Source organism: Loxodonta africana, chromosome 11 (assembly GCF_030014295.1).
Source record: "Loxodonta africana isolate mLoxAfr1 chromosome 11, mLoxAfr1.hap2, whole genome shotgun sequence".
NCBI classification, from domain to species: domain Eukaryota; kingdom Metazoa; phylum Chordata; class Mammalia; order Proboscidea; family Elephantidae; genus Loxodonta; species Loxodonta africana.
In genome coordinates this window covers 101,677,563-101,698,973 of record NC_087352.1, presented here as the reverse complement: position 1 = coordinate 101,698,973, position 21,411 = coordinate 101,677,563, and the positions used below count along the sequence as shown (strand labels likewise).

Sequence of the window (21,411 nt, the reverse complement as noted above, 5' to 3'; positions counted from 1 at the left end):
GAGTCAGTTCCGGCTCATGGAAACTCTGTGTCAGCGTAAAATTGCTCCATAGAGTTTTCTTGGCTGTAATCTTTACAGAAGCAGTTCACCAAGCCTTTTTTCCACAGCATTGCTGCATAGGTTCAAAACTGTCAACCTTGAAGTTAGCAGACAAGCACAAACTGTTTGTACCACCCAACAGCTTCAAGCATAAGTACAAGTCTCAATAAAAATACCAAATTAATGTATGTCTATGAAAAAAAGAATATTCAATCTACATAAGAGAAGGACAAAAGAGGGAAAAATTATAGAAACAGTAAATAAAACAAATAATTTTTAATATACGTCATTACCATAAATGAAAATAGATTCACTCACTAATCGCAAAATCGAGTCTGTAAGGCTGAATAAAAAACAAGACCTAGCAATACTCTTCGTACTAGACAACAAAGCTATACCACTAAAAAGGTTGAAAATAAAAGAAAAGGAAGAAGATATACCAGGAAATACAAACCCACTCTGGTAGACAGACTTTTTTTCTAGGCCTCATTCATGAATAATTCAGATCCTTCCTTGCCTGGGCCCAGTTTCAGCTCCCAAGCATTCCTGGTGCTATGGATTAAAGCTCAAAGACTAAAGTGTGTATCTTAAAGCCGTTATTAAAGCTCAGAGGTTAAAGTAAGTCTGCATCTATTTTTCCTAGAGGGTAGGGCCTTCAGTTTCTGTTTTCTGCTATGACTGTATGAGTTCTATTTCATTTCAGGCACCTGCAGATTTTTCTTTCTTGCTTTCAAGCTCAGCTATGTATTTTTTAAATGTTTTACTTTTAACATTTCCATATATTTGGAAAAGAAGGGGGCTTCCCCAGTCAGCGGAGTCTACCACCTTGTCCAGAAGTTACCAGAAAGCATATTTTAGAATTAAATACAACTGAAAGTCCTAGCTCCTTTATTTCTTCATCTATGTTATGAAATAATAAAGCTCAATTCATAAGGCTATGAGAAGTAAATGAAATTACAACCTAGCATAAACCTTGCACATGTAAAATGTTAAAAATGCTGCCCTCTCAAATTACCATTAATTTTATATTCTACTTACCCAAAGAAAGTAAAGAGATAACCATAAGCATGGAATGAAATGGGAGTGATTTTCTGTTCTAGCTTCTGCTGGGCAGCAATTGCTGTAGGAGTGAAAAAAAGTCTCCTCTGAACTGTTCTGAGAAAAAGGCAACTAGTAAAGGGCCAAGCCACAAAAAGAGATTCAATAGTCTGTGAGAGTCATTCAGTTGGGGAAGTGACCCTTACTTTCTCTGTGATTTGATCTGGGAGCCTTTAGCACAAGATTCTATTCTGAGATCTACCAGTGACTACTGTTGGACCTTCATCACTCCTCAATATTTGTTTCTTCTTCTTTAAAACAGTTGGATTAAATGACACTTAAGATCGCCTCTCCTTCCAAAATTCGGATTCCAGGATAAAAGGTTTAGAACAATCTCATTCCACATTCTAATAATATTTTTCTATGAATGCAAAAACAAGAGCTTATTAAATAATTAGACACACTTAACTGCTCTTTTCCCCCATGCGAAGAAGAATAAACCATTATATTTAAATACTAGAAAATCCTGATGGCATAGTGGTTAAGTGCTATGGCTGCTAACCAAAAGGTCAGCAGTTTGAATCCACCAGGCACTCCTTGGAAATTCTATGGGGCAGTTCTACTCTGTCCTGTAGGTTCGCTCTGAGTCGGACTCCAGGATATCAACACTATTTCCCACTTAAACAAAGATCCAAAAACCAAAAACCAAACCCAGCGCAGTCCAGTCGATCACGACTCATAGCGACCCTAAAAGACAGACTAGAACTGTCCCACAGAGCTTCCAAGGAGTGCCTGGCAGATTCAAACTGCCGACCCTTTGGTTAGCAGCCCAGCCGTAGCACTTCACCAATACGCCACCAGGGTTTCCAAACGAAGATCAGACAGCTTAAATTCCTTTACATTTAAAAGTGGTTTTGAAAAACAATGGAAAAAGCTTTAAAATAAATGGCTATGCTTCTAAGATATTAACTGGACTTCTCCCTGCTTCACTACTCATACCATTCAAGTGCAAATCTGGTCCATAAAAAGGGAAGGTGTTTTCTTTATTACACTTTCCCAAGGCAAACAAGGGTTCACAATGTCTGTGGGCAGCTATTCCATAACACTGTCTCCACAAGAACACTAGACTTAATAGCTGCATTCCAGGCCAAGAATTTATTATCACAAAAATCACAAATTTAACCAACAGCATGCAATAGGCAAAGACACAAGTATATATTCATAACCTTTTAAGTAAACTGTCTTCAACACTGTCCTAAATACAATGTTTTTAAAGTTCTTAAGGGACTTTTATGCTGTATTTTAGACAGTCGGTATTATTTGAACTTTTATAATGAACGTGCACGACTTTTACCACTGGGGGAGGGGGACCCTGGTGGTTCAGTGGTGGAATTCTTGCCCTCTCTACAGAAGACTCAGGTTGGAATCCCTGCCAGTGCACCACCTGTGCTGCCCCCACTCGCCTGTTAGTGAAGGCTTACATTGCCATGATGCCAAACAGGTTTCAGCAGAGCTCCCAGACTAAGACAGACTAGGAAGAAAGGCCTGGCGATCTACTTCCTAAAATCAGCCAATGAAAACCCTATGGATCACAACAGTTCAATCCACAACAGCTCATAGGGATGGCAGACTGGGCGGCATTTCATTCCATTGTGCATGGGTTCTCCATGAGCCAGGGCCAACTAAATGGAACGGCAGCTAACAAGAACTTTTATAATCAGTAAATAAAAATAAAAACGATCCACTTCTACTTGGTACCTACCTGTTCTAGAGAACTACAGTGCTCTGGGTAGAACCCAAGAAGGAATGAATACATGAGCAACAGATAATAAGTAAAAATGATTTGACAATAACTTAAAAGTAATTAGCATTTATCTGCTGCATTTTTCTTCTAAGAGTAATAAGTAATAAAAAACCCTGGTGGCGTAGTGGTTAAGTGCTACGGCTGCTAACCAAAAGGTCGGCAGTTCAAATCAGCCAGGCGCTCCTTGGAAACTCTATGGGGCAGTTCTACTCTGTCCTACAGGGTCGTCATAAGTCGGAATTGACTCGAAGGCAGTAGGTTTAATACCTCGAATTAAAAAAAAAAAAAAAATTTGCATTATGTCATCACATAATATTTCTAATAGCGATCAGTTTTAACAAGAGTTTTTGACACTGTCCAACATCTGACTATAAAGGACCACACTGCAACAATACATTTAGTCTGGGGAGAAAGTAACACAGGGAGTTGTATTCACAAGTACCTATTTGCCCCAGTGGGTATCTAACATTTATATTCACGACCTATAACATTACATATAGTTTATATATAACCCCCCATCAGAATTATTAAATGAAGCATATCAAAAACTCATCTACATTTGAGGGAGATGGCACAGATGACTTCTAAGGTTCTGTTGTTATTGTGTGCTGTCGAGTTGATTCCAACTCATAGTGACCGTACAGGACAGAGCAGAACTGCCCCATAGGGTTTCCTGGGCTGTAATCTTTACATGAGCACATTGCCAGGTCTTTTCTCCTGCAGAGCAGCTGTGGGTTGCTTTGAACTGTCAACCATTGAGTTAGCAGCCAAGCACTTAACCATCATGAGTTCTAAGTTGTTGCAACTTCCACAAACCAGTAGAGGGCTGCCAGAGCTCAGAGAAAATGCTTAGGTAGCTTTACTTGGATATCTGGCACTGGGACCTGAAAAAATTACCAATGCTGAAAGCAGAAACCCAATATTCACTTCCCTGTCAACAGTGGAAAGAGATTACAGATTCTAAAAGGGGAGAGGAATAATCCCTCAAATTCTGAAAACTAGAATCATTCTGTAATTTAGAATTCTGCCACCAACTCTTGTCTCGTCTTGCAAAATGGTAAACAGGAAGCCAAGTAAAATCTCACTAACAGAACAATTGGGGGAAGGGAGAAAATCAATCAAAAGAATTCAGTAATTAAATACTTCCTTTCAGACCCACTGTTGCCACACTGCTGCTACTAGACTAATCTTCCTAAAATGATTATTTCATTAGATTATGCTCACATACACTTTATCAATTTTCTTCTACATATAGTCTTGAATTCTAACTTTCCTTTGCCTAGATTTTAAGGTAGAGTTCTACCTCATGTATACAATCTTATTTTCCAAACAGCTCTCACTGCTACATATAATGAGTAAGTCACAATTCAGGTGAACTTTGAAAAAAAGAATATTTATTGCTTCTATAAAGACTACAGCCTAGAAACCTTATGGGGCAGTTCTACTCTGTCCTATAAGGTCACTATGAGTTGAAACTGACTCACGGCAAGCGGTTTAAAGGAGACCCTGGGTGGTACAAACGGTTAAATGCTCAACTGCTAGCTGAAAAGTTGGTGGTTTGAGCTCACTCAGAGGCACCTCGGAAGAAAGGCCTGGTGATCTCTTTCTGAAAAGTCACAACCTTGGAAACCATATGGAGCAGTTCTTCTCTGCATTCATAGGATTGCCATGGGTCGGAATCAACTTGACAGCAACTAAAAACAACAAGAGGAGTCCCTGAGTGGTAAAAACAGTTAAGTGCTTGGCTACTAACCAAGTGGTTGTTGGTTTAAATACACCCAGAGGTGACTTCGAAGCAAGCCTTGGCAATCTACTTTCAAAAGGTCACAGCCACTGAAAACCCTGAAACACAGTTCTACTCTGAAATACACGGGGTTGCCGTGAGTCACAATCAATTCAACTGTACTGGTTTGGTTTAGAGAAGGAGAAAAGCCACTGCTGGTAAAAGTTTCTGCAATTATCACGGGAGGGGGTAAGCAAATAGATTAATGAAAAGTGCGCAGGGGTCTCTAACTGAATTTGTAATGTTTAATTTTTGAGCTGGTAGGTGTTCGTTATAGAATTACCCAGGTCTTTCTGATTATCTGAAATATTTCACAATAAAATATTGTTGGTGTTTTAACATTGCCCCTTATCCTGCTCTGCAAAAAATGAGCAACTGCAGTGGCTCTTTATACTGTAACAACTATAAATAAGCCTGGACCCACTCTAAGTACTGAAAACCCATTGCCATGGAGTTGATCCCAATTCATAATGACCCTATAGGACAGAGTAGAACTGCCCCACAGGGTTTCCAAGTAGCAGCTGGTGGATTCAAACTGCCAACCTTTTGGTTAGGAGCCGAAGCTGTTAACCACTGCACCACCACGGCTCCTTATTCTAAGTACTACTCACGGCTTAATTCAAAGTACTGGCTTATCTCACTTTTACTCTTTCTTTAAAAATGACAGGCACACCTTTTGGCCTTATACGAAACAAAAGAACTTTTAATTGCTTAGATAAATGGATGTAGTTTTAACAGCAGTACACAGGCTTCCAGTTAGGATGGCAGCTTAACATCCCCCTACAACAAAGACTCGAGAAATCAAGTGAAACGGATACTACCAACTACCCAGATACCTGAACATCAAAGGGATGGTTGAAGAATTGGACTGAGCACCAACCGGAAGGACAGGCAGAAGTAAACGAGCAGGAATGCAGATTCTCACAGTATCTACGCCTAGCTAGCCAGCCCAGCACAACATGGCCACTGTGAGACGACAGCAGCAAACAACACTGCTGGCTGAGGAGCACAGGAAGGCAACTTCACGGAAGACACACCTGGAGACAGAGACACTCAGTAAAGGAACCTGGAAAGAAACGACATAGGCAGGTCACGTGCAGGGTCTGAACTAGCTCAAGGAGACACACAGGAGTGGCACAGCTTTAAAAATAGGGAAATACAGAAGTGTCACTGGAGCAAAGTGAGGTGGACTGAATCCTTGGAGCCTCAGGACAGGGGACTGAAGACAGGGAACGCACCTCTACGGAGGGAAAGGGTAAATACAGGAAAGTGCGCGAGAGCTTCAGAATCCCTGAACATCGGTCAATTCTTTTTGGTACAGTGACTCTGTGTATTCCTTCCATCTGCTTTTGATGCTTCCTGTGTCAGTCAATATTTTGCCCATAGAATCCTTCAATATTGCAACTTGAGGCTTGACTTTTTCTTCAGCTCTTTCAGCTTGAGAAATGCTGAGCGTGCTCTTCCCTTTTGGTTTTCTAACTCCAAAGTATCTAATTTCATTATAATACTTTGTCTTCTTGAGCCATCCTTTGAAATCTTCTGTTCAGTTCTTTAACTTCATCGTTTCTTCTATTCACTTTAGCTACTCTACATTCAAGAGCTAGTTTCAGAGTCTCTTCTGACAACCATTTTGGTGTTTTCTTTCTTTCCCGTCTTTTTAATCACCTCTAGCTTTCTTCACGAATGATGTTCTTGATGCCACTCCACAAGTCGTCTGGTCTTCCATCATGAAGTACTCAACACATCAAATCTATTCTTGAGACAGTCTTTAAATTCAGCTGGGATGTACTCAAGGTCATATTTTGGCTCTCCATTGGGGCAGTTCTACTCTGTCCTACAGGGTCGCTGTGAGTCGGAATCGACTCGACGGCAGTGGGTGGGTGGGTGGACTTGTTTTAATTTTCTTCAGGTGCACACTGAACTTGCATATAAGCAAGAGATGCTCTGTTCCACAGTCTGCTCCTAGCCTCGCTCTGACTGATATTGAGCTTCTCCATCACCCCTTTCCACAAATACAGTCAATTTAATTCCTGTGTATTCCATCCGGTGACGTCCACATGTGTAGTAGCTGTTTGTGTTGTTGGAAAAAGGTATTTGCAGTGAGTAAGTCATTGGTCTTGTAAAATTCTATCATGTGATTTCCAGTGTCATTTCTATCACCAAGGCCGTATTTTCCAATTACCAATCCATCTTGTTTCCAACTTTTGCATTTCAATCAACAATAATTATCAATGCATCTTGACTGCACGTTTGATTGATTTCAGATGGCAGAAGTTAGTAAAAATTTTCAACTTCCTCATCTCTGGCATTAGTGGCTGGGGTGTAAGTTTGAATAATAGTCACACACTGGTCATCCTTGTAGGCATATGGATATGACAGCATTGTACTTCCAGAGAGATCTTGAAATGTTCTTTTTTGAGCATGTTTGTGATGGCTTGTCAACGATTTCATTTTACTTGGATCCACAATCAACAGCCACGGAAGCAGCAGTCAAGAAATCAAAAGATGCGAAGCATTGGGCAAATCAGCTGCAAAGGACCTCTCCAAAGTGTTAAGAGCAAAGATGTCACCCTGAAAACTAAGGTGCGCCTGACCTAAGCCATGGTATTTTCAATCACATCATATGCATGTGAAAGCTGGACAATGAATAAGGAAGACTGAAGAAGAGTTGACGCCTTCGAATTGTGGTGTTGGCGAAGAATACTGAATATACCATCGACTGCCAAAAGAACGAACAAATCTGTCTTGGAAGAAGTGCGGCCAGAATGCTCCTTAGAAGCAAGGACGGCGAGACTGCGTCTTACATACTTTAGACATGTCGTCAGGAGGGATCAGTCCCCGGAGAAGGACATCGTGCTTGGCAGAGTACAGGGTCAGCAGAAAAGAGGAAGACCCTCAACCAGGTGAACTGACACGGTGGCTGCAACAATGAGCTCAAGCATAACAACAATTGTAAGGATGGCGCAGGACTGGGCCATGTTTCGTTCTGTAGTGCACAGGGTTGCTGAGTCTGAACCGACTTGAAGGCACCTCACAACAACGTGATGCCACTCCTCATTCTCACCGTAGTTACCGTATGACTGTCTGGTTCAAAACGGCCAACACCAGTCCATTTCAGCTCACCAATGCCTGGGATATCAACGTTTATATGTTTCATTTCATTTTTGACACCATCCAATTTTCCCAGATTCATACTTCGTACATTCCACGTTCCGATTATTAACGGATGTCTGCAGCTGTTTCTTCTCATTTTGAGTCATGACACATCAGCAAATGAAGATCCTGAAAGCTTGACTCCTTCCACATCAGTAAGGTCCACTCTACTCTGAAGAGGTATCTCTTCCCCAATCGTATTTTTGAGTTCATTCCAAATTGAGGGGCTTATATTCTGGCAATATATCCAACGATGTTCTGCCGCTATGTATACCGTGTCCACTGGTCAATTTTTTCAGAATTAGACCACCAAGTCCTTCTTTTTAGTCTGTCTCAGTCTGGAAGCTCCACTGAAACCTGTCTACCATGGGTGACCTGCTGATATCTGAAATACTGGTAGCACAGCTTCCAGCATCACAGCAACACGTGAGCCACCACAGTACAACAAACTGACAGATGCATTTTAATAGCTGACGTAAAAAAGTAACATGAAAAGGTTGGTATTTTGAAAACTCTAACCCCAGTGGCAAAGGGTGTGTATTTGGTTTAATTTTTACAAATCATTTTCTTATTTATAATCACACAAATGTTTGTTCTATTGGGAAAAAGGCAAGTTCCACTGATGACACAAATATTAAACACCTTAAACTACTAAAAGAAATATCCTATGAAAATACAATGCCTTAAAAAAGAAGTCCAGGACTATGTAACAATGCAATACTTCCACATCAAAAACTGATGTTAAAATTCCAAGGCAGTGATTCTTAAGACTTTTTTTTGGATTATAAACCTATTTTGGAGCCTGAAAGCCATGGGTCTTTTCCCCTGAACACATATTCACGAAAAAAAAAAGTGTAAGATAACTTCAAAATGTTCGCAGACCCTCTCCGTAATTATGGACCCAAGTTTTAAGTAGTTATCACTTTTATGCTCTACATAAGCAGAGGATATCTTCTTCAGATAGGTGCTTAGCATCAGAACCTAAAACCATAATGGCCTTTTTGTTGACCTCCTTCTCTCCGATTTGAATTCCATACAACTTCTACAATTATTTTCTTAAAAATTTATATCATTCGCCATCTCGGAAATTCAGATTCTGACTCTCCCATCCTAGTAATCTCAGCCTTTCCTCAATTGCTACCCAACTCTTCTCTCTTTATTCCCAGCTCATTTTCTATGTCAGGCTGGTCATTCTCCTGGCATCAGCATAGAGGTGTTTCTCATTCATTCAATAAACATACGCTTACAATATAATAACACCTGAGGATACAACAGTGAACAAGACAGACAGACATCCATGTCCTCACAGGGCCTACCATGTTCCTTTCTACTCCAATGAGAAAGCAGTATAGATGATTATAGAATAGTACTGTTTGCCTATTTCACATGTATGTTTTGTTTTCTGAGTGTAAACCTTTAAAATGGCACAGACTATAAATACCGCATTGGCTTATATTTTTGTATCCCAAACTCCTGCCTCAATGTTGCCATGTACAATGCTGTGCACAGACATTCATTTAAAAATTGTTAACTGGACATGCAAGGCTTAAACTTTTGTTTATTATAGCCATTTTTGTTCCTCATAGTAAAACCAGAAAATTCAGAGAATACATATTTGATCCTTCCCGAAGGCTCAAATTTTACCTATCATTTTATCCTGCTTTTTTTCTCTTAATATCAAGCTCTTTGAAGGTATTGTTTTGTAAGGAAGCAATACAGTCACCACTGCTTATTAGATATGTGTAACTTTATAGGACTTAAATGGGAATGAGGTAAACTTCACAAGATCATTGAAAGGAGTCAAAGAAAAATTAAGCGGAGAGCCTATTATCAACTTAGAGTACTTGCAATTACACCTCTATTTGTCAATTAGCACTTCATCAAAGAAAATGACTCCTCATGTTTTCTCCTATGCTCAAAACATTCTCATTGTTTTCTGTTACCTCCTTCCTAAAATTCGGAGTAAACAAAAGCTATAGGCAAAAGAAAAGTCTTGGTCTAGAGATTAGAGAAGTGCATAATGTAATAAAGAGCTTAAAGATTTATCACCCAAATAACACTGTGGTTTGGAGAGAGCCAGTTTGTTTCAGGGTTTATGAAAAGGCTGTGGTGCTGTAAGTGTTGAGTCAAAAGATAAATGATAATGTCTGCCCTGAGCGCAGCCAACTTGAAGAATAGGAAATTTACAGGGCAGTGAGTTCATGTTAATGGGGGAGGAACAATTCACAACATGAGAGCGAGAGTATAATCAATGTCACTAACACTAATACGTGTAGAAACTGTTGAATTGGTGTATGTTCTGTGTATGGAGCCCTGGTTGCACAGTGGTTGAGCTCGGCAGCTAATCAAGAGGTTGGCAGTTCAAATCCACCAGCCACTCCTTGGAAACCCTCTGAAGCAGTTCTACTATGTCCTATAGGGTCGCTATGAGTTGGAATCAACTCGACAGCAACAGATTTGGTTTTCCTTTGTTCTGCTGTGTATATTCCCAACAACAAAAGATTATTAAAGAAAAAGTAAAGTGCACATCCCAGGTGACCCAATAAACTTATTAATATCATTTAAATAAGTTAGGAAAAGTCAATGAAATATATAACATAACAAGATTAATAATCTCTAATATAAAAAGAAGAAACCCTGGTGGTGTAGCAGTTAAGTGCTTCGGCTGCTACCCAAAAGGTTGCCAGTTTGAATCCACCAGGCAATCTTACTGGGCAGTTCTACTGTGTCCTATAACCAAAAACCAAACCCGTTGCCATCGAGTCGATCCCAACTCATAGCGACCCTATAGGTCAGAGTAGAACTGCCCCATAGAGTTTCGAAGGAGTGACTGGTGGATTTGAACTGCCAACCTTTTGGTTAGCAGCTACAACACTTAACCACTACGCTACCAGGGTTTCCCCTCACCTAAAGTAAAATTAAAAAAAAAAAAATCTTCGGAAGTTCATTACAATCCACTTGGTAAACCCCATGGGGTGGCTCTACTCTGTCCTATAGGGTCGCTATAAGTCAGAATCGACTCGACGGCAACAGGGTTTTTTTGTAATATAAAAAGAAATGGCAGTCACAGATTTATTACCTTTTTTTATTACACAACATTAATTGTAACAATACCAGTTGCAGTTAAGTCGGCTCTGACTCATGTTGACCTCAAGAGTTCTGAAGTAGAACTGTGCTCTGTAGGGTTTTCAAAGGTTGTAACATTTTGGAGGAGCCCTCATGGTGCAATGGTTAAGTGTTTGGCTGCTAACTGCTGGAACCCACCAGCTACTCTAGGGGAGAAAGATGTGGCAGTGCTTCCAGAAAGATCTACAGCCTTGGAAACCCTATGTGATGCTTCCACTCTGTCCTGTAGGTTTGCTATCAGACGGAATTGACGCGACAGCGGTGGGGGTGACCTTCTGAAAGTAGACTGCCAGGCCTTTCTTCTGAGGCATCTCTGGGTGGATTTGAACCAACAACCTTTCAGTTAGTAGTCGAGCATTTAACTGTTTACACCACCCAGGGACTCTTTAATTTATAATTTTAAAAATAAAAATGTTTGATTATTTATATTTTTGATTTAAATCTTGGAAATCAGTCTTGGAAGTTTTTAGTAAGAGGGAACGAAGAGGAGAGAAAAACGGCCAATGTACATGAAGATCCAATTTGTAGGAGAGGAAACTCAAATGATTATTTCACCATGTACTGGCTAACGCTCCAACTTCCTACAGCTAGGGTCCAATACATTCATATCACAATTAAAGAGAGGTGCCTTATTAAATGCCTACCTATTATTATGTACTATAAAATTATTAAACATATATAATATTCAATTTAATAAAAAATTTAAATTGTTAATCAACACTAGCTAAGATCTTATTTTCACTGGAAGGGTATTTGCAAAGCAAGAGAGTGGTGATACCTGAAGGGGAAAGAGGAACCACTAAGAGGGAAAAAGACAAAGGAAAGGAAGAATGAGTAAGCCAATTTGCTGTTAACTATTCCTGTTAACTTTCAATAACACGAGGACAAAAGGACTTGATAAAGAAGTATTCTTGTCCTGTTGAACTGCAGCTTAAGGAGAATATTCATCTTCATACCTGGGATTTTTTAAGAATCCTAGAAAACAGAAATAATTTTTGAAGGCTGAAAAATCACCACTGGATGTGCATCTCAGCTATAAACATATGACAGAATTGGGTTGCTCCGAATTAAGAAAAATTTTCTCTCAAAATAACAGACTTACATTCATACAACACTTCAAAAAATTTTTCAAATTACTTCTTGAGTTATCAGATCTAGAGTTGGAAATATTCCAGTGACAACTTTCTGAAGTGTTTTCTTAACTACATACATAAGACATCTGCTCACATCAATAATGAAATAACATACATGAAAGTATCTAACAATACCTAGTGCACACAAGCTCAATTAATTTTGTTCCTTAATCACCCAATACTGAGAATTAAACTCAGGTAAAAAGGACTTACTTCAACTCAAAGGTTGCAAGATGTTAGCCAAGGCTTTATTCCCAGTTACAATTTTCTTACACATATTATGGCAAGAAACATTCTGTGAAACTTTAATTTTCTTATCCTCCATACAATTTTAACATTTGCCACTACCTGTGAGAGTCAAACATTTAGAATTCTTCAACAAAGATGCTGTAGGAATACATATATTTTTAAAATTGCTAACCACTACTACTAATCAGTAAAGTGGTATAAAGAATGTTCCAGAGATCTACAGATACAATGTAATCCTGATCCAAATGCCAATGACATTTTTTAATGAGATGGAGAAACAAATCACCAACTTTATACGAAAAGGGAAGCGGTCCCAGATAAGTAAAGCATTACTGAGAAAGAACAAAGTGGGAAGCCTCACACTACCTGACTTTAGAATCTATTATACTGCCACAGTAGTCAGAACAGCCTGGTACTGGCACAATAACAGACACACAGACTAATGGAACAGAACTGAGAATCCAGATGTAAACTCATTCACTTATGAGCAGCTGATTTTAGACAAAGGTCCAAAGGCCATTAATTAAAGAAAAGACAGTCTCTTTAACAACTGGTGCTGGCATAACTGGATATCCATCTGCAAATAAAATGAAACAAGACCCATACCTCATGGCCATGCACAAAAACTAACTCCTAATGGATCAAAAACCTAAATATAAAATCTAAAACAATAAAGATCATAGAAGAAAAAATATGAACAATGCTAAGAGCCCTAATACATGGCATAAACAGAATACAAAACATTACTAACAATGCACAAATACCAGAAGAGAAACTAGATAACTGGGAACTCCTAAAACTGAAACACTTATGCTCATCCAAAGACTTCACCAAAAGAGTAAAAAGACAATCTATAGACCGGGAAAAAAATTTTGGCTACGATAAATCTGATCAGCATCTAATCTCTAAAATCTACATACGGCAAAACCTCAACAACAAAAAGACAAATGACCCAATTAAAAAGTGGGCAAAGGATATGAACAGGCACTTCACCAAAGAAGACACTCAGGTGGCTAACAGATACAGGAGGAAATGCTCACGACTGTTAGCCATTAGAGAAATGCAAATCAAAGCTACAATGAGATACCATCTCACCCCAACAAAGCTAGCGTTAATCCAAAGAATGGATAATCAAATTATGGTATATTCACACAATGCAACAATAACAACAATGAATCCGTGAAACATAACATGGATGAATCTGGAAGGCATTATGCTGGGTGAAATTAGTCAGCTGCAAAAGGACAAATATTCTATGAGACCATGATCACGAGCACTCAAGAAAAGTTTTGAACACAGAAGAAAACATTCTTTGGTGGGTACAAGGGTGAGGAGAGACAGAGAGGAGTAATCCCTAATTAGATAAATAGGAGACAAGAATTATTGTAGGTGAAGGGAAGGTCAACAAACAATATAGGGGAAGTCAGCACAACTGGACTAAACCAAAAGCAAAGCAGTTTCCTGAATACAACCAAACACTTCGAGGGGCAGAGTAGCACGGGTAGGGGGTCTGGGGATGATGGTTTCAGGGGACATCTAGGTCAACGGGCATGACAAAGTATATTTAAAAAACGTTCTGCATCCCACTTTGGTGAGTGTCTTCTGGGGTCTTAAAAGCTAGCAAGGGGCCATCTAAGAAGCATCAATCGGTCTCAACCTACCTAGAGCAAAGGAGAATGAAAAAAACACCAAAAACAAGGAAAGTAAGCCCAAGAGACAGAAAGGGCCACATAAACCAGAGGCTCCATCAGCCTGAGACAGGAAGAACTAGATGGTACCTGGCTACCATTAATGAATGCCCTGACAGGGAACACAGCAGAGACTCCCTGATGGAGCAGGAGAAAAGCTGGATGCAGAACTCAAATTTTAATAAAAAGACTAGACTTAGTGGCCTGAGACTGGAGGGATCCCAGAGGACATGGCCCCCGGACTCTCTGTTAGCCCAAAGCTAAAACCATTCCCAAAGCCAACTCTTTAGACAAAGATTAGACTGGACCGTAAGACATAAAATGATACTGGTGAGGAGTGTCCTTCTTAGCTCAAATAGACACATGAGACTATGTGAGCAAGCAGCTCCTGTCTGGAGGCGAGGTTGAATGGACATGGGAAACACAGGGTGGAGAAGACTGTGCTGTCACATTACAGAGAGAGCAACTAGGGTCACATAACAACGCATGTACAAATTTTTGTATAAGAAACTGACTGGAATTGTAAACTTTCACTTGAGAGAAAAAAAAAATTTTTTTCTCTCTTAAACACAATAAAAAATAGAAAAAAAAGAATATTCTTAGTGTTTACTTCAGAGACGTATAATAGAATGGAAAGAAAGCTGTGTACAATGAGGCTTTGGTGAAATAGAGAAAAATATATACCTTTTCTCTTTTTTTAGGTATGCTAATTATTCTCTTTCAGGAGTGAAAATCAAAAGAGTCTAGCATTACTCCAGATGATATTAACCTAGATTCAATTTCATAACTAAATATCATCAGATAAGCTGACAATCCTTGTTTTGCCTATGTCACAGAGCTGCTGCAAAATTTAAATTAAACTGAATGTAAAAAGTACTTTTATCTTCAGTCAGTACAGCTAATTCTAGCAAGAAGACAGAGCCACACATGGCTTTCAGTCTCCATTAGAAGTCAGAATGTCCGACAGGACCTATGAGGGAAGAATAACAATCTGAAACCTGAGAAGCTGCCACAGGGCAATAAGATAGTAAAAATATGGTACTTATTGCTAATATTTATGATATTTACTCAAATTACGGCCCAAATACAAACTGATAACCAGAAAGGTAAATACTCTGAATTTTGAAACAATTTTATTGCAATAAACAGACGTTAAGGAATTGGTCAAAGAATATACCATTTTTAAATTTAAAATTTTCAAAAAACACAGAAAAATTATTTCTCCTCTATAACTTGCACCTTTAAAATATACCTCCTTACCTATCTCAATTTAGAAGCATTTTTGTGCTTAAACTTAATTTCCTAAGGAATTAAATTTCTTAGATTTTTGGAGACCTTTGGAAGGTCCTTTCGTAGCTAGTGACAGTAATTTGTTTTTGACAGCTAATATTTAAAAAGAACAAAATTATATCAGCATCTCATAAAAAGGCTTGCTGGCCTACCGTCCACGATTCTCAGAAGGTTATTTCTTTCTCCTTTCTCTTTTTTTGGGGAGGGGGGCAGGAGGATTGTTGTGTTTGTTTGTTTGTTTTTGACCCACCCTACAGAAGAACAGCTGGACCCTAAACATTTTTCATGAAGTCTGAAATTTCAGCAACACTGCCTTAAAACTCCTCAAAACCAGCTAAACACTCTTAATCAGAGGCAAAGCCTCAGAAAAATGGTTAAGAGTGGGGACAATGCAGGCAGCTAGCCCAAGTTAGAATTCCCACTGTCACTCACTCAGTGTCAACACATCACATAACTGCTCTAGGCCTCAGTTTATCCAGTCTATGCATTTTTTTTTTTTTATGCAGAGTCGACCCTGACTCATGGCAACCCCATGTGTATCAGAGTAGAACTGTACTCCATAAGCTTTTCGCTGGCTGATTTTTCAGAAGTAGATCACCAGGCCTTTCTTCTGAGGTACCTCTGGGTGGACTCGTACCTCCAGCCTTTCAGTCAGTGGCCAAGGTGTTAACTACCTGCACCACTCAGGGACTCCTATGTAATACTACAATTATCAATACATCAGTTACCAATAGTACTTAAAGCACTAGAAGATAAGGCTTAAAACATAATTGCAAAATCCCAACATTAACGTTTCTATATATTTTAGATTTACCAGATGACCTTAAACATGAGCTATTCAAAGTTGAGCTCATAAAGGAAATTACTGCCTGCCATTGCCATATCTCCAAACTAGCAACAAATAAGCATTGCCGTTTCCCTCCATTTCAGTTTTTCTGTTGTTGTTAAAGGAATATTTAAAAATATTTCCACCATTTCTTCTAAAAACCCACTGTCTGGTAAAGAAACAAGACAGATAATACAGGCACGAATGTATATGAGAATGTTTTTAAATGCTGTAAGAAGAAACTTCATATTCTCCAAGGGAAGTCAGGCCCTAACAACTGAGAAATTTAAAATGTTTGTAAGAGGCTTTACTAAAATTAGAACTAAATGGGGATCAGAAATGTATCTACAGGGAGTTATAATCTGCAAAACAGCAGGTGCTCAAAACAAACAAAAAAACTCTAAGGCCTATCAAAAACCTAGAGATCTAGACACCTTGATACACTTTTAAGAATAGTATTTTCTTCAAAATATCGGTACTTATTATTTGTATTAAAGTTTACAGTCCACAATGTGCTTTCCATACAGCGTTCTCATTTGCTCCATCCAATAACCCTGTAAATTACGTATAAAAATTATTTCTGTAGATTAAGAAGGCAAGGTTCTGAAAGCTAATGTGATTTATTGGGGAAAAAAAAAAAAACACACCGTTAGGATATGACAAATGAGTTTAAACCCATGCTTTCTTATATTTCAATGGTCTTTCCAATACCCTAGAAGCTACCTCTAAAAAAAGAAGCAAATAAGGATCTTCACAGAAAGAAATCTCTAGGCCAAACCTCAGGCTGTTTTAAGTAGCTGCGCTGTCTTTGGTAACTCATTTCACCTTTCCAGGCCTTTATTTTATGATCTGCAAAATGAGAGAATTGGATAAGAAAATGTGAAGTCCCTTCCAGGTCCTGGAATAAATCTCCAAGACTGTGCCCTTTACTTTGGTAAGGCATGTTACAAACACATGTTATTGTTCATAGCAAGTTACAAATCATAAAGTAGGGTCAACAATTCTTAAGCAACCTATTGCAATTATTAAAAAAAACTCTTCTTGACTATCTGATAAAAGTTGCTTCCGTATCATCAAATGTATAAATAGATAGCAGTCTAAACCTCTCTTGGATTATGTGGAAATGACTAATTTCACCAACTATTCTCTTTTTAGACTGTAAATAATGCTTTTAAAACATGAGGATGGTTTAAAGAAAATTTAACTACTGGTCAACTTGTACCAAGAAACTGAAATAACATTTTTATAATTATTTTCATGTTCTTTAGAATAAAAATTAAAATTTCTTTTCCAACAAGGTGTTCTCCAGATGTTCCTATTGACTACCATTTCTCCAGTCTACCTCAGAAGAGTATCAGACAGATTTTCCAACAACTTCTACAGAAATAAAAAGTAACATACCAGGATTTTGATAAAATCGTCTTCCTTAATTTCATTTCACTGATTTGTCATTTCTTTCCAAATGAAATTCAAGCTTTTTTTTTTTTTCCTCTTCCTGGATATTAAAGAATACCAGAGACTGCACAACATATTTTGACCCTCTAAGTTCTTTCCTCATCTAAACATTTTTGCTCTCCTTACTCCTCCTCAAATATTCTTCATGGAACACACACCCAGGGATTTCCACTTTCCCAGCTCCGCTTCTTCCACAAAACTATTCTAACTACTATTGCAATAAAAAACGATTAAGAAAACGATGAAGGACATCCAGCTTTTTACCCTAATTTTCTTTCCATGAATGTCACTTAAAAGATTGGCTTTTCCTTCATTTTACCATCTTGCCTATCTCTAAAACAGAGAACACAGTCAAGCTTGACCTCAGTAAAGCTGTCAGCAAACCTTTAGAAATTTAGTTAGTGCTTCTCTTGTCTATAATCTGAAATATCTCAAATCTTTAACTTTTCTTTTAGGCCAAATTAAAGACTTTTCCCAACAAGATTAGTTAATATAGCTAATCTTGATCTCATACGGTCAACACTATCCCATTTTGTTTTGAAGCCACTTGGCATCCACAGAGCATACGTTCTGCCAGTTCTGAGCAATCTCCAGGAAAGGCTTTGTATGTATAACGACTGAAGAAACTGTAACAGATCAGCACTCAAGACAGTCAACAGCCTACTTGAGCATATGTTTTTAATAAACAGCTAATCTGTTTAAAAGTAGCTTTTTCACTAGTGCTACTTCCTTCATAATCCACAAACAGGACTTTTTTAAATAAACGGCATACTTTACTGCGAGCACAGGTTCACTTGAACTTCAGGATTAGAGCTAATTCCAAAGCGTCACAGGTTAGCAGATCTGCCACACCTTTCACCCGTGTTCTGTTTAGCCGTGCGTATCCAGTACAATCACGATAGCTACACCACTTACAAAATTTCCTACGGTTTCAAGTGGTGCAATATTACTTCCCATCCCAAACAGTTTTATACTGTTATTACTAAAACAGCTGTCAGCCAAGCTTGGGTAACCTCTTTGTACAACCGTGCCCTAAACGCTTTGGGATCCTCCAGGATGCGTCATCCCACATTACGCCTCCAAACGAGACCTACGAGCCTGACGTGCTCCCGGGTCTCCGAGCCCGGACCGAACAGGCACGTGAAGACCGAGGACGGGAGCCGATCGCCCAATGCGGCAGGGCTGGCTTACACTGGCATTCACGGCAGAACCGTGGCGCTGCGGCTTCCCCTTCCCCTGAAAGGAACGGCCCGGGAAGCGCCTTCCCCTCTGCCCCGCCTGTCCCCAGGACCCCGGTACCTCCGGCCCTCGCAGGAGCCGCAGGCCGTCTCAGCAGCCGTCCACGGCCGGCCCGCGGCAGCGGATGGGCGCGCCCGCCCCGCCTCCCCCGCGCCGGCCGAACGCCGGGGCGCCTCCCCGGGCCGCGCTCGCCCGCACGCACGCGCTCCTCCGCCCCGCCATGTTCCCGAGGCGGCGGCGGCGGCGGGCAGGGGGCGCCCCGCCGCGCCTCCGCTGGGATCTCCGCCCGGCCCCCGGGGCCCGGCGCCGCCCTCGCCGTGACAGCGCCCGCCCGCCACCCGCGCCCTCCCACCTGCCCCGGGCCCGCGGGCGCCCGAGACCGGGGTGCGGGGCGGGCGGCTGTGGGCCCGTCAACGGTCTGTCAGCGCCGGCCGGGGACGGGGGCGCGGCTCTCACCTGGCTCTGGGGAGGGGCCGGCGCGGTGCGGACGAGGGTCTCCTCTCGGGCGCCGGGAGAGCCGAGACCGAGCCCCCTTCCTGTCCTCTCGCCACGCCCCCCTAGCCCTCTCGGATCCGAGGCGCGGTCTGTGCAGGAGGGTTTAACCCCGGAACTAGGGGCCCGGCGCTGCAGTCGCTGTCGATGTCTTCGTCGCCGCTGCAACCGCCACTAACGCCGCCGGGGTCGGGTTTGAAAACATCTCCAGTCTGTCCGTCTCTCACCACAGCCTCCTCGCTCCCAGGACCAGCGCCGCCTGGCGATTGGCTGGCGCGCTCCACGTGACCCGCAGCAGCACGGGAGGAGCGGCGTGCCGGCCCCGCCCCGCCGCCTTCCGCCCGGCGCGCCCTGCTCTCCCGGCCCGTTCTTTCAGCTCAGTAGAGAAATACAACGCGCCGCCGGGGGGAGGGGAGGAGGGCAAAGGGAGGAGGAGGGAGTCGGAATGTACCAAGCATGAGACGGCGCGGGGGTGGAGGCCTGAACTCCGCCCTTTGTGCCGTCTCCTCTCCGGGGAACCAGCAGTGTCTCCCCCCGCCATCACCCGCCTCCCCTCGGCTCCTGTCAACGGCACTGGGTGGGAGGGGGAAACCAAAGGGTAAGCGAGGAGGCGGCGCCGGCGCCCCTGACTCTGTCAAGCGAACGGCTCTGTAGTCGTTTTTCGTGGCGACGATGGCAGTGGCTGTGACTGGAAAGTTCTGGAAATTGCGGTGGCGGCGACGAAGAAGTGCCTCCACACGAAGGGTATTCTTAAGTTATTTGTGCAGGGGGCTGCTGAGCGAGTTTGTGAACCCCGACCCGTGCCACGCGGTGATGCGATCGCGGCTTGGGGCGGAGGTGTACGGTTTCTCCGCCCGAGCGCCCGACGGCCAGCAGCCGGCTCGGGCGGTTCAGGGAGGGGCGGGGCGGCGGCCCCCCGGTCCGCGCCGCAGTGCGCCTGCGTCGCGCGGCGGGGCGTCGCCGCTGAGTGGACCCGACTAGTCCGGAGCCCGAGGCACGTGCGGCGAATCTGGAGCGCTGGACGCCTCGAGTGCGGATGCTGGCCTGCGCCCGCCTGTCCCTCGGGGTTCCAGTCTTCCCGCCGACAGCGCCGGCGTGCACCTGCCGCCGGGGCGACGATGGACTGTCCTTAAAGGGAGACGACCGCATTTTTCGACATCTAGGATTGGGCGCTCCAGAGGGAGGTGCGCAGGTACTGGAGGAAAATTTACCATCTCTTCACTTAATAAAAAAAAAAAAAAATGGTGTCGAGCAGCGTGTACGCTGACTTCTTCCTGGACGCCTTTTACACCTAGGTTAATCAGCGATAATTTGTATGTGCCTTAATTTAACCACTGTAAGTTAGAGGTTTGAGTCCCCCAAAAGGTACCTCACAAGAAAGGCCTGGTGACCTATTTCTGAAAACTCGGCCATTGACAGCCCGATGAAGCACAGTGGTACTGACCTGAGTCACCATGAGTCAGAGGACAACTAGTTTGGTAATCACTGAAGGGGTTGTGCAATTGGAGGGAAACCGCTTCTTGCTCTTTAATGTTGTTAGTTGCCCTTGAGTAGATTGTGACTCATGGCAACTACACGTGTGCAGACTAGAAGAGCCGCATCGGGTTTTCAAGGCTGTGACCCTTCAGAAGCAGATAATCAGGCCTATCTTCCCAGGCGCTCCTGGGTGGGTTGTGGCCTCTAAACTATTGCAACATCCGTTTGTGACTTCATGAGGGCAGTTAAAAATTTATGTAAAAATGTTTTTTATGTCAGAAATACAAGTAGAAACGGATAACAGACGATGTGACATTTCACATTTGACCGGGAAAGCTAAGTCTCAACAAGTTCCTATGTTGTTAGTAGGTGCCATGGAGTCGATTTCCACTCATAGAGACCCTATGTACAACAGAAGGGGAATGCTGCCTGGCCCTGCGCCATGCCCACAATTGTTGCAGCCACCATGTCAGTCCATCCTGTCAAGGGTCTCTCTTTCGCTGACCCTCTACGTTACCAGGCATGATGTCCTTCTCCAGGGACTGGTCCCTCCTTATTAACATGTCCAAACTACACGAAGTCTAGCCACCCTCGCTTCCAAGGTGCATGTCAGCTGTACT

General features: G+C 41.9%; 1 protein-coding gene across 4 annotated transcripts in view; it reads right to left on the bottom strand.

The window, feature by feature from the left end:
* The window catches only part of ANKRD12 (ankyrin repeat domain 12), a 167,795-nt gene extending 148,282 nt beyond the window's left edge, over positions 1–19,513 (bottom strand). For 2 of the 4 annotated variants that reach the window (XM_064294715.1, XM_064294714.1), the window contains exon 1: positions 19,280–19,511. The gene's annotated coding sequence lies outside the window, so the exon portion shown is untranslated. Of the gene's footprint in view, positions 1–19,279 lie in introns of all 4 variants that reach the window. The other 2 variants (XM_064294718.1, XM_064294717.1) reach the window with 2 other exon arrangements.
* Between the last annotated feature and the right edge of the window lie 1,898 nt (positions 19,514–21,411).